The 13,166-nt window shown below is 44.8% G+C and overlaps 1 protein-coding gene across 9 annotated transcripts in view; it reads right to left on the reverse strand.

The window, feature by feature from the left end:
- The window catches only part of disp1 (dispatched homolog 1 (Drosophila)), a 120,649-nt gene that overhangs the window by 34,265 nt on the left and 73,218 nt on the right, over positions 1–13,166 (reverse strand). The window contains exon 1 of one of the 9 annotated variants that reach the window (XM_026194472.2): positions 7,551–7,825. The exons of 7 other annotated variants lie outside the window; for them this stretch is intronic. The gene's annotated coding sequence lies outside the window, so the exon portion shown is untranslated. Of the gene's footprint in view, positions 1–7,550; positions 7,826–13,166 lie in introns of those variants that run through there. One more of the 9 variants, XM_080289780.1, reaches the window with a different exon arrangement.

Below are 13,166 nucleotides of genomic sequence, written 5' to 3' on the forward strand. Positions count from 1 at the left end.
ACTGTCAGCGAGGAGTTTGCACTGTTACATTTTATATAACTTTAATGCAAAAAACAGCTGCTTGTTTAAGTGAAAATACATTGTTGGGTTTTTTTCCACTAATGAAGTCGCAAATTTTCAAATGTAAATCGTGATAAATATTTTTGGTCATATCGCCCTGCTCTAGTTGTTACCTTCATGTTGTTGGTGTGAAAAGACAAGAACCAAGTGAACATTAAGGGAAGCTTGAACTTGACAACAGTGACAACTGTTGTAAAACGCATTTCAGCTTTAAAGCCTTTGTTTAAGTTTGCTTCAAGGGGGACCGTGAATGAGGCTCTCGATGTGTGAACAATGCTATCTGCCATGTAGCTGAGATAAAGCACGAAGAGGAGGCTGATGACGTGGAAAACATTTCAGATGCTTCAGACCCAGACTGGTTACTGTAGTGCTTCAAATGCTCCCGCATCCTGTGAAACACGACTCCTTTGTACTGATTATAATGCCACTTGAAGTCACTGCGACTTTACCGCTTTGAAAATGACGTTGAATCTGTGCGCCTTGAGTTTTACCTCAACCTGAACCTTTCATGGAAGGTTCAGGATTTCATTTCACTCCAACGGTGATTTCCCCCCCACCCCCCAAAAAAGGATGTCCTCACATCTGAGCAACAAGTCATCCATCACAGTAGCCTGTTTTTCCCATCCGACACGCACGCTCTGTGTGTGTGTGTGTGTGTGTGTGTGTGTGTGTGTGTGTGTGTGTGTGTGTGTGTGTGTGTGTGTGTGTGTGTGTGTGTGTGTGTGTCATCTCGACATGAGCAAGTGGCGAAACATGAGCACGGCAGCCCCCCCGAGGTCAGGGGTGGCTGAGGAAGGATGAGGTTAGAAAAGGAGAGAAGAGAGCTGGGGGATGGCCAGATGAAGTCATTAGTCTGAGGCTACGTCCACACTGGCCCGGATAGATTTGAAAACGGCGTTTACGTCTGAAAACGCTCCGCGTCCCCACTAGAGTTTTCAGTTGTTTTCACAGAGTTGTGCGTTCACATTGAAACGGCCCAAAACGCTAACGTACCAGTCCTGCGCATGCGCAAAATCGAGTGAGAATTAAAGAATTTGAAGAAAAGCTATCTGGAGCACGTACAGACTGATATGAATTTTTTTTTTTAGGGCTGTCAAAATTGAGAGCAATCAAAACAAACAAACAAACTGCTGTATAATGCACTCCGCTCTTTGTTTAATTGGTCACATGACTGCATCACATGACTAACATGCGTCATCGTTTTAGAAACTGTGCGTTTTCGCTGTCCACACTGCGACGTGGCCGGTTCCGTTTTGAAATGTATTCGTTTTTCCTTGGGGAAAGCGCCGTCTCAGGCTACGTCCACATGTACACGGGCATTTTTGAAAACGGAGATTTTCCGTTTTCGTTTAAAAAAAAAAAAAAAAAAAAAAAAATCCCGTCCACACGTAAAAGTCAGAAACGATGGAAAACACTGCTAGGAACATGCCAAAGCAGCAGGTGGCGCTATATTCCTATCCGTGTAGAAATGTTGGCCAATCAGAAGTCTACAGGGAGTGCAGAATTATTAGGCAAGTTGTATTTTTGAGGAATAATTTTATTACTGAACAACAACCATGTTCTCAATGAACCCAAAAAACTCATTAATATCAAAGCTGAATGTTTTTGGAAGTAGTTTTTAGTTTGTTTTTAGTTTGAGCTATTTTAGGGGGATATCTGTGTGTGCAGGTGACTATTACTGTGCATAATTATTAGGCAACTTAACAAAAAACAAATATATACCCATTTCAATTATTTATTTTTACCAGTGACACCAATATAACATCTCCACATCCACAAATATACATTTCTGACATTCAAAAACAAAAACAAATCAGCGACCAATATAGCCACCTTTCTTTGCAAGGACACTCAAAAGCCTGCCATCCATGGATTCTGTCAGTGTTTTGATCTGTTCACCATCAACATTGCGTGCAGCAGCAACCACAGCCTCCCAGACACTGTTCAGAGAGGTGTACTGTTTTCCCTCCTTGTAAATCTCACATTTGATGATGGACCACAGGTTCTCAATGGGGTTCAGATCAGGTGAACAAGGAGGCCATGTCATTAGTTTTTCTTCTTTTATACCCTTTCTTGCAGCCACGCTGTGGAGTACTTGGACGCGTGTGATGGAGCATTGTCCTGCATGAAAATCATGTTTTTCTTGAAGGATGCAGACTTCTTCCTGTACCACTGCTTGAAGAAGGTGTCTTCCAGAAACTGGCAGTAGGACTGGGAGTTGAGCTTGACTCCATCCTCAACCCGAAAAGGCCCCACAAGCTCATCTTTGATGATACCAGCCCAAACCAGTACTCCACCTCCACCTTGCTGGCGTCTGAGTCGGACTGGAGCTCTCTGCCCTTTACCAATCCAGCCACGGGCCCATCCATCTGGCCCATCAAGACTCACTCTCATTTCATCAGTCCATAAAACCTTAGAAAAACCAGTCTTGAGATATTTCTTGGCCCAGTCTTGACGTTTCAGCTTGTGTGTCTTGTTCAGTGGTGGTCGTCTTTCAGCCTTTCTTACCTTGGCCATGTCTCTGAGTATTGCACACCTTGTGCTTTTGGGCACTCCAGTGATGTTGCAGCTCTGAAATATGGCCAAACTGGTGGCAAGTGGCATCTTGGCAGCTGCACGCTTGACTTTTCTCAGTTCATGGGCAGTTATTTTGCGCCTTGGTTTTTCCACACGCTTCTTGCGACCCTGTTGACTATTTTGAATGAAACGCTTGATTGTTCGATGATCACGCTTCAGAAGCTTTGCAATTTTGAGACTGCTGCATCCCTCTGCAAGATATCTCACTATTTTTGACTTTTCTGAGCCTGTCAAGTCCTTCTTTTGACCCATTTTGCCAAAGGAAAGGACGTTGCCTAATAATTATGCACACCTGATATAGGGTGTTGATGTCATTAGACCACACCCCTTCTCATTACAGAGATGCACATCACCTAATATGCTTAATTGGTAGTAGGCTTTCAAGCCTATACAGCTTGGAGTAAGACAACATGCATGAAGAGGATGATGTGGACAAAATGCTCATTTGCCTAATAATTCTGCACTCCCTGTAGAAGCCTCGGTGGGAAATAGTAAACAAAGCTGGGGCATAGAAGCAGAACCAAGTGATATGTGTGGAGGGACAGTAACTGTGTGTGTATGTAAGCATTTAAACACTGCAGAGAGTACAAGTAACAGTATTGTAGAAATTCATTTCACCGAAACAATAACCTGGCGCACAGTGTGACGTCAAAAAAGGCGCACAACTTTGACGCTGCGTTTTCTCCGTTTTTCACATCCACGCGTAAACGCAAAAACAGTTTTCGAAAATATCCACCCTGGCAGGCATTTTTATAAATCTCCGTATTCAGTGACCGAAAACGCCGTTTACGTGTGGACAGAAGGTGCAAACGCATAGAAAAATTTGCGTTTTCAAAAATACCCGGGTATGTGTGGACGTAGCCTCAGTGTGGACGAGAGGCCAAAACGGAGAGAAAATGATGAGTGGACGTGGCCTGGGACTCCCACAGCTGTCAAAGAGCCTGGAACGGCTGAGGAAGGGCCGGTGTTCTGAGAAACCACCCTACTCTGACAAAACGTCCTACCCGTATAATAATTTGACAGTGACTTGCGACTAAACGTAACCCTACCCCTACCCATAACCTTAAGAAGTATTCCAGATGGGTGAGAGAAAAAGAAGTTAATTCGGCGTTGGTTTTGTGCGCATGCGGCGCAGAAACATTGGGTAGGATGTTTTTCATGTAGGATGGATTCCCAGAACTGGACTGGGAGCAGCAGGGTTTGAAGGACGTTGCCTGAAAGCAGTGGCGTGTCCCAGGCCACCCCCCTAACCAGACTGGCCACCCCAGGTGCCACCCCGAAGCTAAAACAATAAAATTTAATGAAATATCAAATGTACGATTATGGTTTCACAGTGAAGCTCAGATGTCCGAGGGTAAGTGAATGCAGCACCGGCTTCTGCACTATGCGCATCATGTTAGCAAAGGTAGAAGAGCCACGCAGGAAAGACGGCACCACAGAAAACATTTTTTCAGCCAAAGATTAACAAGTTAACATAGCTGGACTAGCCATCGGACATTTGCACAGTGGGCTGATGACTTATTAATTTATTTATTTTTTTGTAACGGCATGAACAATGAGAGGTGGTGGATTGGCCAGATGCAGGTCGATGTGTAAAAATAACTCAGTTGTTTGGTGGTGGCTATGGAGGAGCTTCCACAGAGGCAACAGGTGGATGAGGGAAGGGGAGGCAGTAGGAGAGCCCCGAGGCAGCCACCAGTCCGAGTGTCAGGTGAACTGAACTTCAGGTAAGAAGTTATGAGCTGCAGTCTATCTGGGTCAGATATAAACCACGTTTAGGTGGAGTTTATTTTCGTTGTGCTGACTTTTTACCCTCAGTTGCAATAACTCATACTGCGTTCTAGCCAGTTTGACGGAGTTTTTATACAGCTGGGTGGGTGCTATGATGTTACTGATAGTGAACTTTATTTTATTCATAAGGTTAGTTAGTAGAGTTGCCAACGGCTCCTTAAAAAAATGGAATGGTCCGTCATTCAGAGAAAATATTACACGTTTCGTATTGAGCTGAGAAGAGACGCAGTTTGTCCCGGACTTTCGCTATAATGAAAAAAAAGACACAAAGCTGGAGTTATTCTGTCGTAACGCTGCACAGCTGCCTCTTCTTCTCTCATTCTCTCCCCCTGCCTCTCCTGTTGCTACTTCAATCATGAAACTGATCAATGATCAGCTGATCGGCTTTTCTCTCTTGTTTGTTTATCGCCCACTTTGCGCCAGAAAGAGGAAACCAGCGGATGTCGCGCTAAACAACAGCAGCACGTTTAAGCTTGATCAGCTGTTGTTAGAATGTATTTAATATTAATTTCTAGTATCAGCTGATGTTTGCTGGAGCCACAGCTGTAAAGCTGCTGGTCATTATGTCGGTTTGGATATGTGGTGAGAGGGAAACATGAAGATGAAACCAGGAGATGTCCTTACTGAACCATCAGAGCTGAACAGGTGATGGAGAAACAGGTTTACCTTTTAGGTGACATGGATGAGTTGAAGTTATGAACTGTTTCTGAGAGACAAATAACACCAGGATCCTTTTTTATGTAGCTGACAGCTGGTAACTGTGCAGGGGTGGATCTAGCAAAGTGTTGCCAGGGGGCCAGGTAGGGCATTAACAGGGAGAGGGGGGCACAAAGAAATACTTTTCTTTTTTATTCTCATTTAAAATATTTAGCTTTTATTAAATAATTATCTGAATCTTGCGAACAAAGTTTTTATCTGATGTAAAATGTATAGAAATTATACATATACCAACAAGACTTCTCACAGTTTGTGAGAAGATTATCTTTTTTTAATAGGCATTGGTTTTGCATTGGCTAATTTGCCAATTGTATGTTAAAATGTTCGTATTTTAATATTAAAAAATGTTTTTGCCCAAAACATATGTGCACTACATGTCAGTAAAAATACTATGCAAATATTGATGTCCTTGACTGCTGAATAAACACTAACTGATTGTATCTCTTGTACTTTATCAACGCAGTATCTAAAAACTTTGCACCGTAGTGGTTAAAATCTCATTCTAATAAGAGTTAAAAGCGCATTCGGTTATTAGGTTTATAGGATTATTGAATTATAGTTAACGGTTGGTAGAATTGTTTTTAACATTATCTGACAATTGCATCTGCCACCCTTCTCCAAATCTGTGCCCCTACCTGCCCCCCCCCAACAAAAATTTTCTAGACACGCCACTGCCTGAAAGTCGATGAGCTTTTGCTCAAACTGCAGACACAAGCTGGGCCTCGCATCTCTCTTCAAAATAAAAGCTGACGGCTTGAACAACTACAACTCTTCTCACTCCACCTATTTCATGAAGGAACGTCTGCTGCTATTTATCAAGTGTACCGAGAAGGATTTCAGCAGATTTGATTTCATGGAAAAAATAAAATAAATAAATAAAAATAAATAAAATGCTGATAATATTGATTACATGGTTACAGACGGTTTCTCATTACGTAAAGATTTTGTTTTTACAGAAACAGAAACTTCTTCTATATGGCTGAAAGCACACGACAGTACGTGGCTCCAATTTCCCAGATTTCTTGCACGATCGTCCGGCTCAGGTGGAAATAATCTGACAGGCTCTGAATGTCTATGAGAAGGAAGTGTGAAATACAGTGACCCCGAATCCTAAACCATCACTCCTACTTAATCCGACATGTCAAACTCCGTCTAGACTCTGAACGATGAAGTGCCATTTCCCTTCATTCTCCTATAAAAAGCGGCAGCTTTACTTGTGCCAGCAGGGATAAAGCTACGCTGTTCTCCTCAAAGCCCGAAAGGCTTCAGTAAGAAAAATGTCCCCTAAAAAAAGATTCACTGCGCAAGCAGCTTGGAGTAACGCAAGCGATGACGAGGTGCCTCGTCTTCTTCTGCTGCCGTCTTTCATGTCAGCTTTATGATTACGGGGTGTGAGAGAAGGAGAACCTAAGGCGACAGGCATCTAACGGCACCACTAGGCAAGGCATCCTGCATCCCTTTAATTAAAGCTAATAGGCAGCAATTACCAGGAATCAGTCAAGAGACTGTTAATACCAACACTGCCTCTAATAATAATTAGAACATCAACAGCAGGCATTCAGTTCGTGCTGGTGCACACATGCCTCGCACCGCTCCAGGATTAGCCGGGCTTTAAAAGAAAACACAACTAGATGGGAGTAGCTCGCCATGTCATGTCTGTGTCATGTTTATGCCCTCATTACAATTTATATGCTCACTAGAAATATGGCATCAAGTTACCCTCTAAAAAATGTGACTGCATCAAAAGGTTAAAATTGAGTGTTTACATGAAACGCTCCAAATCTGCCCCAGATTGTTATGAGTCTGTACACGGTTACTGATACAGTTTAAATGTGCATGTTTACGGTGCTCACATGAGTGTAATCCAGCCTAAATCAGATACGGAGTAATGAATGGAGTCTCCGTCCAAATGTGAGTGAACGGTGAACGCGCTTATATTCAGTGCGGCTGCTCTTTATGGGTAAATCATGACGATATTAACCTTATACGCGGTAAGTAGATCAAACTGCAGTTACATGAGTGGGACAACAATGAGAAAGCTCGCGCCAGAGCTGTTAATCACCTTTTGAGGGCTAAAGCTTAAATGCACGCTGCTGGCCAGAGGAGACGGATCAGTCTACTTACAAACAACACGGCAGATCGATTCCCCCAAACTGGAGCGCCGTGAGCTGTCCACGGAGGAAGGGGGAAGTGATTTTGGGCTTCGTCTAACTGCGCTTCCAGCCAAACCACTTGGATAGACACACTGACGCTCGTGGACCCAAACAGCACACAGCTCTCTTACACGCACCGCGGCTCACACTCGCACACTTTCTCCTCAGAAAGGTCTCGGAAGTCCGGTGAAACTGTGAGCACTGTGAGCAGTGCTGCAGTCAACAACTGTGTGCAGGCCCCGTGGTACCTACCGTGCTCGGTGTCTCCCGGTGCTTTCGCTTATTATCGCCGGTGGAATCCACAGCACGCGACGCAGCGTAACCCCAAACAGAGGCAAAAATAATAATGGCAACAAAACACAAACGAACCAGCTCCGGTAAAGTTAGAACATCCACAAGAGCCCGGAAACAAACCGTACAACCGGGGAGGGAAAAATAAAGCAGCAACAAGTCTAGAGGACAGCGGAGTGTTTATCGTGGGAGTGTGTCCTGAGAAACACCCACCCACACGAGCTCCAGCTATCTGCTCTCCAGAGGCAGGAGGCGGTGGGCTGGGACTAAACCGGGCAGCACTGATAGGACGGTCACACCGTCCGCTTTAACCCGCTCACTGCCACACGCCACAGCGGTGGCACGCGCATATATAATAAGAATAACAATAACTTTATCCTATGCTACATCCTGAGGGAAATTATTTTGTCATGCACATGCTCAAAGCAGCAGGAGAGCCAGAGGAACAGATGAATATTAGTGTACAGTAATATACAGTAAGATAGTTATTTGATACTATGCCTTGCACTAACGAAGTAATATTTATAACTATATCCTGGAGAATAAATAACTTAACTATCAGTGCAGGCGATTCTAGGAAGTGACATAGTATTGTGCAATAGAATAAAGGGAGTAGCAGCGTATAATGGGGGGATGAAACAAATATCCAATAAGGTACTGTTGGGTAATATTGCACGGTCTGAAAGGGAACAGAATAACATTGGTAATAGTCTCAGGAAAATCACCTACAGAGTGAGGAGTGTATATAAATCCCCCTCTCGCCCCTGCGAGCGGTTCATCCTTCAAGCTCGGGTCCTCTACCAGAGGCCTGGGAGCTTGAGGGTCCTGCGCAGTATCTTAGCTGTTCCCAGGACTGCGCTCTTCTGGACAGAGATCTCCGATGTTATTCCCGGGATCTGCTGGAGCCACTCGCCTAGCTTGGGAGTCACCGCACCTAGTGCTCCGATTACCACGGGGACCACCGTTACCTTCACCTCCACATCCTCTCGAGCTCTTCTCTGAGCCCTTGGTATTTCTCCAGCTTCTCGTGTTCCTTCTTCCTGATATTGCTGTCATTTGAACCGCTACATCGATCACTACGGCCGTCTTCTTCTGTTTGTCTACCACCACTATGTCCGGTTGGTTAGCCACCACCATTTTGTCCGTCTGTATCTGGAAGTCCCACAGGATCTTAGCTCGGTCATTCTCCACCACCCTTGGGGGCGTGTCCCATTTTGACCTCGGGACTTCCAGGTTATACTCAGCACAGATGTTCCTGTACACTATGCCGGCCACTTGGTTATGGCGTTCCATGTATGCCTTGCCTGCTAGCATCTTGCACCCTGCTGTTATGTGCTGGATTGTCTCTGGGGCATCTTTACACAGCCTGCACCTGGGGTCTTGCCTGGTGTGATAGACCCCAGCCTCTATGGATCTTGTGCTCAGAGCTTGTTCTTGTGCTGCCATGATTAGTGCCTCTGTGCCGTCTTTCAGTCCAGCTTTGTCCAGCCACTGGTAGGATTTCTGGATATCAGCCACCTCCCCCATCTCCCGGTGGTACATACCGTGCAGGGGCCTGTGCTTCCATAATGGTTCCTTCTCTTTCTTGGGTTTTCGTATTTGTGAATGTTCGTTGTCTCATCCTGGATCGTGGTGCTCACACTCACCAGTCCCCGGCCTCCTTCCTTCACTTAGCGTACAGCCTCAGTGTGCTGGACTTGGGGTGAAACCCTCCGTGCATGGTCAGGAGCTTCTATCGCCTCCTTTGGCCAGCTTATTATCCCAGCAGGGTACCTGATCACGGCCAGGGCGTACGTGTTGATGGCCCGGATCTTGTTCTTCCCATTCAGCTGACTCCTCAGGACTTGCCTGACCCTCTGCAGGTACTTGGTGGTTGCAGCTTTTCTAGTGACTACACTTCTCCAGTCCGAACAACATCCCGATGTCATCGCTGTATATCCTGGTGGTGTGGATCAGTGAATCGATGTCTCGTTCAGTCTTGGCATACAGCTTGATGTCATCCATGTACAGGAGGTGGCTGACAGCTGCTCCGTTCTGTAGTCTGTATCTGTAGCCAGTCTGGTCACTGACCTCACTGAGGGGTTCAGGCCTGTGCAGAGCAGCAGTGGGCACAGAGCATCTCCTCGGTAGATCCCGCACTTGATGGTGACTTGTGCTATGGGCTTGAATGTGGCCCAGTGTTGTCTGCAACATCCCCATTGAGTTCCTGATGAAGGCTCTTAGGGTCCTGTTGATCTTGTATAGCTCCAGGATCAAGGTGTGGGGCATTGAGTCATAGGCCTTCTTGTAATCAATCCAGGCAGTGCACAGGTTGGTCAGTCTGGTCCTGCAGTCTCAGCTGATTGTTTGGTCTACCAGAGGCTGGTGTTTTGCGCCTCTGGTATTCTTACACACACACACACACACACACACACACACACACACACACACACACACGTATATTATATATACACATAATACATTTAACACAACTTGGTGGGCTATTCACAAAACTTAAGAGAATAGAAACATCCTAATATTGATACCAATACTATCAGTAGTAGGGATGGGTATCGTTTAGGTTTAATCCGATACCGGTGCCAAACCGGTACTTTTGAAACTGTGCCGGTGCTTAAAGAATGGAGAACACAAAATTGGTCCAAAAACCTCTCATGTTCAGCTGTTTTTTTTGTAAAAAGATAACAATGTTAGCCTTTTCTGCAGCTATGGGGCATATATGGTATCACTCTTGGCTGGAAGCAGTGCTTAAACAATGGAAAAAACACAAACTTTGTCCAAAAACCTCTCATGTTTAACTGTTTTCCACTTTTTCTTTGATCATTTTAGCCTTTTTGGCCAGGGTGAAGGGAGTATCTGCCATCAAACAAGAAGACAGCCGCATGTAGCTACGATGGTGTTTGCTAGTTCACCTTACATGCATTAATGTAATAACGTGGTTAGCCTACTCAACGTAAATTATAATGGCACCTGGATACCGGTACCCATCCCTGATCAGTAGTATTTGGATCAATCCGCTGCCCACGTGTTCTCCCTGTGTGTGTGTGTGTGTGTGTGTGTCAGTGCCAGTTCATTGTCTGGCTTCCTCCCACAGTCCAAAGACAGGCATGCTAAGAGGACTGTTTGCTCCTAAACTGGCCACAGGAGTGAACGCTCGTCTGTCAGTACACCTTAGCCCTGCAGTAGACTGCCAACCTGTGCGGGGGTGTACCCAACCTTTCCGTCCATGACAGCCTGAGAGACTGTATACATGGACAAAATTGGTTAACCTACCTGTAAGTCATTAAGTCAGCTCCCAAATCACCCCCAGCACACACCGCTGTTCATTACCAAAACAGACTGCACCAAGCGTACTCGGCACTTTAAGCGTCTTCTGCCTACAAACAGCTATGTGGCCATTTTTTTAAAAAGTCAGAATTTACCTTGAACTCCTTGAACCAGAGTCCTCATTAGGATGGTCATACTCTCAGTGCTTGATTCAAATGAAGAGGTTATTTATCCAGCTGAGTCAAGATCTGTGTGAAAGTGTGATATCAAGTGGCCAAAGGAGGCTGTCAGCAGCCGCCCTTACACAGACCGTAAACGGCCTATAATTATCTGAAATTCTACCACATAATTCCTTAATAAGGCTGCACCCATTCTTAATGCATCAGATTACGTAAATTACACATTACTGTTCTGATGTGCTAGCAGCTCTTCTGGCTTTACTAAAGTATCTACTTTAAAGATCTCTCCCTCCTCCACATCCACGCTACCAAACCTCTGGGCTCACCAAATCAATACACTACTTCATGACAGTTTGAGAATATATACAACAGCTACCCCGTGCACACGAAGGATCTTGTGAGTCACTCTGAAAAAGAATTAGTTGCAAAAAGCATGATTTTACATGTTACAGAACTCATTTCTGTCCATACAGGTCATAACATTGTTGTACATTCTGTTCCTCTTGCTGGCACGTTGAAATAAAACGTGTAGTTTACTCTTATACAGCAAAAAAAGAATGAAACGATCAATGAAACATGCTCCGTACGAGGCCGCTTTTTATTTAAAACCCAGGTTTTTTCGGAGATTAATCACGATGGTCAGCGCCATCTTTCACCTTCTATTTGTGGTCTCCAGTTTGAGAAATGCTTTGTGCTCATGATCTGGAGAAAGTTCTGGAAATGCTTTCATGTTTGCTCGCAGGAAGCTGATTCTTCTCAGCGGGGGAGATGGTTTATCGCAGGGGATGCTGGGAAGCCAGAGGGTCGTACCTGGCTTTAATTTCAGCTGTCCGACAGGATTAGGCCACAGTTCATATACTGAGCTGTAATTATGTGCAGTAGTGATGTGCTGGTTCACAGCTGGCCCCGGGGCCAGACAGGACCTAAGCCTTCAAGGCTTTGGAGTCATCATCTAATAACAACTGTGCACTAACTCATTGTTCATTGTCATGCACTGCACCCTTTCTTTTGTGAAAAGGAGCCTCGCTGTTGCCTGATCAAGTCCAAAATGATTGAAGCAGAAGACTTCCTCTAACAGCACGATCGGTTCAGATTCTACTAAGACCAACATTAATAAAAATGTGGAGTAGAAACATGGTAAAGTCCCAGTTTGGGTTTTCTTTCCCAGCCGACATCAAAGGCTGCTTTGGGGACGGAGGCCCCGGTGTGGCCCCTGAGCACACTGCACACAACTCACTGATTTCAACAGGTTTAGAGGACGGGAGGGGAAAAGGGGGTGGGAGAGAAAGAGAAGGACGCGATGTTTCCAAACCATTTAAGGCTGTGACGTGACAATATTTAAATTCACTGTTTCCCAAGCACTAATTACAAACGTGGGGGTCAGAATGACTATCATTTCCCTCCCGTTGTGGATCTGAAAGCAAGTACGACAACGAGCAGCCCACACGGCAAACTCGTCGTCTCTGCCCGGAAACCTCAAACAGCTGCAATAAAGAAAAAACACGGGAGAAGAAGAAAGCCTCTGTGCCAGGCCCATAAGTTAAAACATGATCCAACTCGTGACAAAAAAAACAAAACATTAAGAGTAGAGCAGGGCGATATAACCGAAAATATTTATCACGATATACGTTTGAAAACTTGCGATAACGATATAACTGACGATATAATTGACACGAGACAAAATACTTTACAACTCCACAATTTTTTTAGTGCAAAAAACCATCACTGTATTTTCACTTAAACAAGCAGCTGTTTTTTGCATTAAAGTTATATAAAATGTAACAGTGCAAACTCCTCGCTGACAGTTTAACCAAAAGGCATTTCCAGTGGAAACTGGCCGACATATCCTCAGCATAACCATGTATAATATCCACAAAACTTAAAAAGAGGTCATACACACACAATACGGTAACATTATGTTGAAGCACAGCACGTATCACTCCGCGAGGCTCCGCCTACGATAGCCGTAATGCTCCCACAATCCATCAAGCGGTGCGACTTCGTAGCTTAGCAAAGTCGTACTGAAACATTTGACAGATTTTCGAGCGCCGTGCACATAAAATCGTTTCGAGGTCAGTAAACACAACCAGAGTTCATACATAAGGCACACGGGATTATAAGGGGCTCTGCCTGA

Source organism: Astatotilapia calliptera, chromosome 15 (assembly GCF_964374335.1).
Source record: "Astatotilapia calliptera chromosome 15, fAstCal68.1, whole genome shotgun sequence".
In the NCBI taxonomy this organism is placed as follows: Eukaryota; Metazoa; Chordata; class Actinopteri; order Cichliformes; family Cichlidae; genus Astatotilapia; species Astatotilapia calliptera.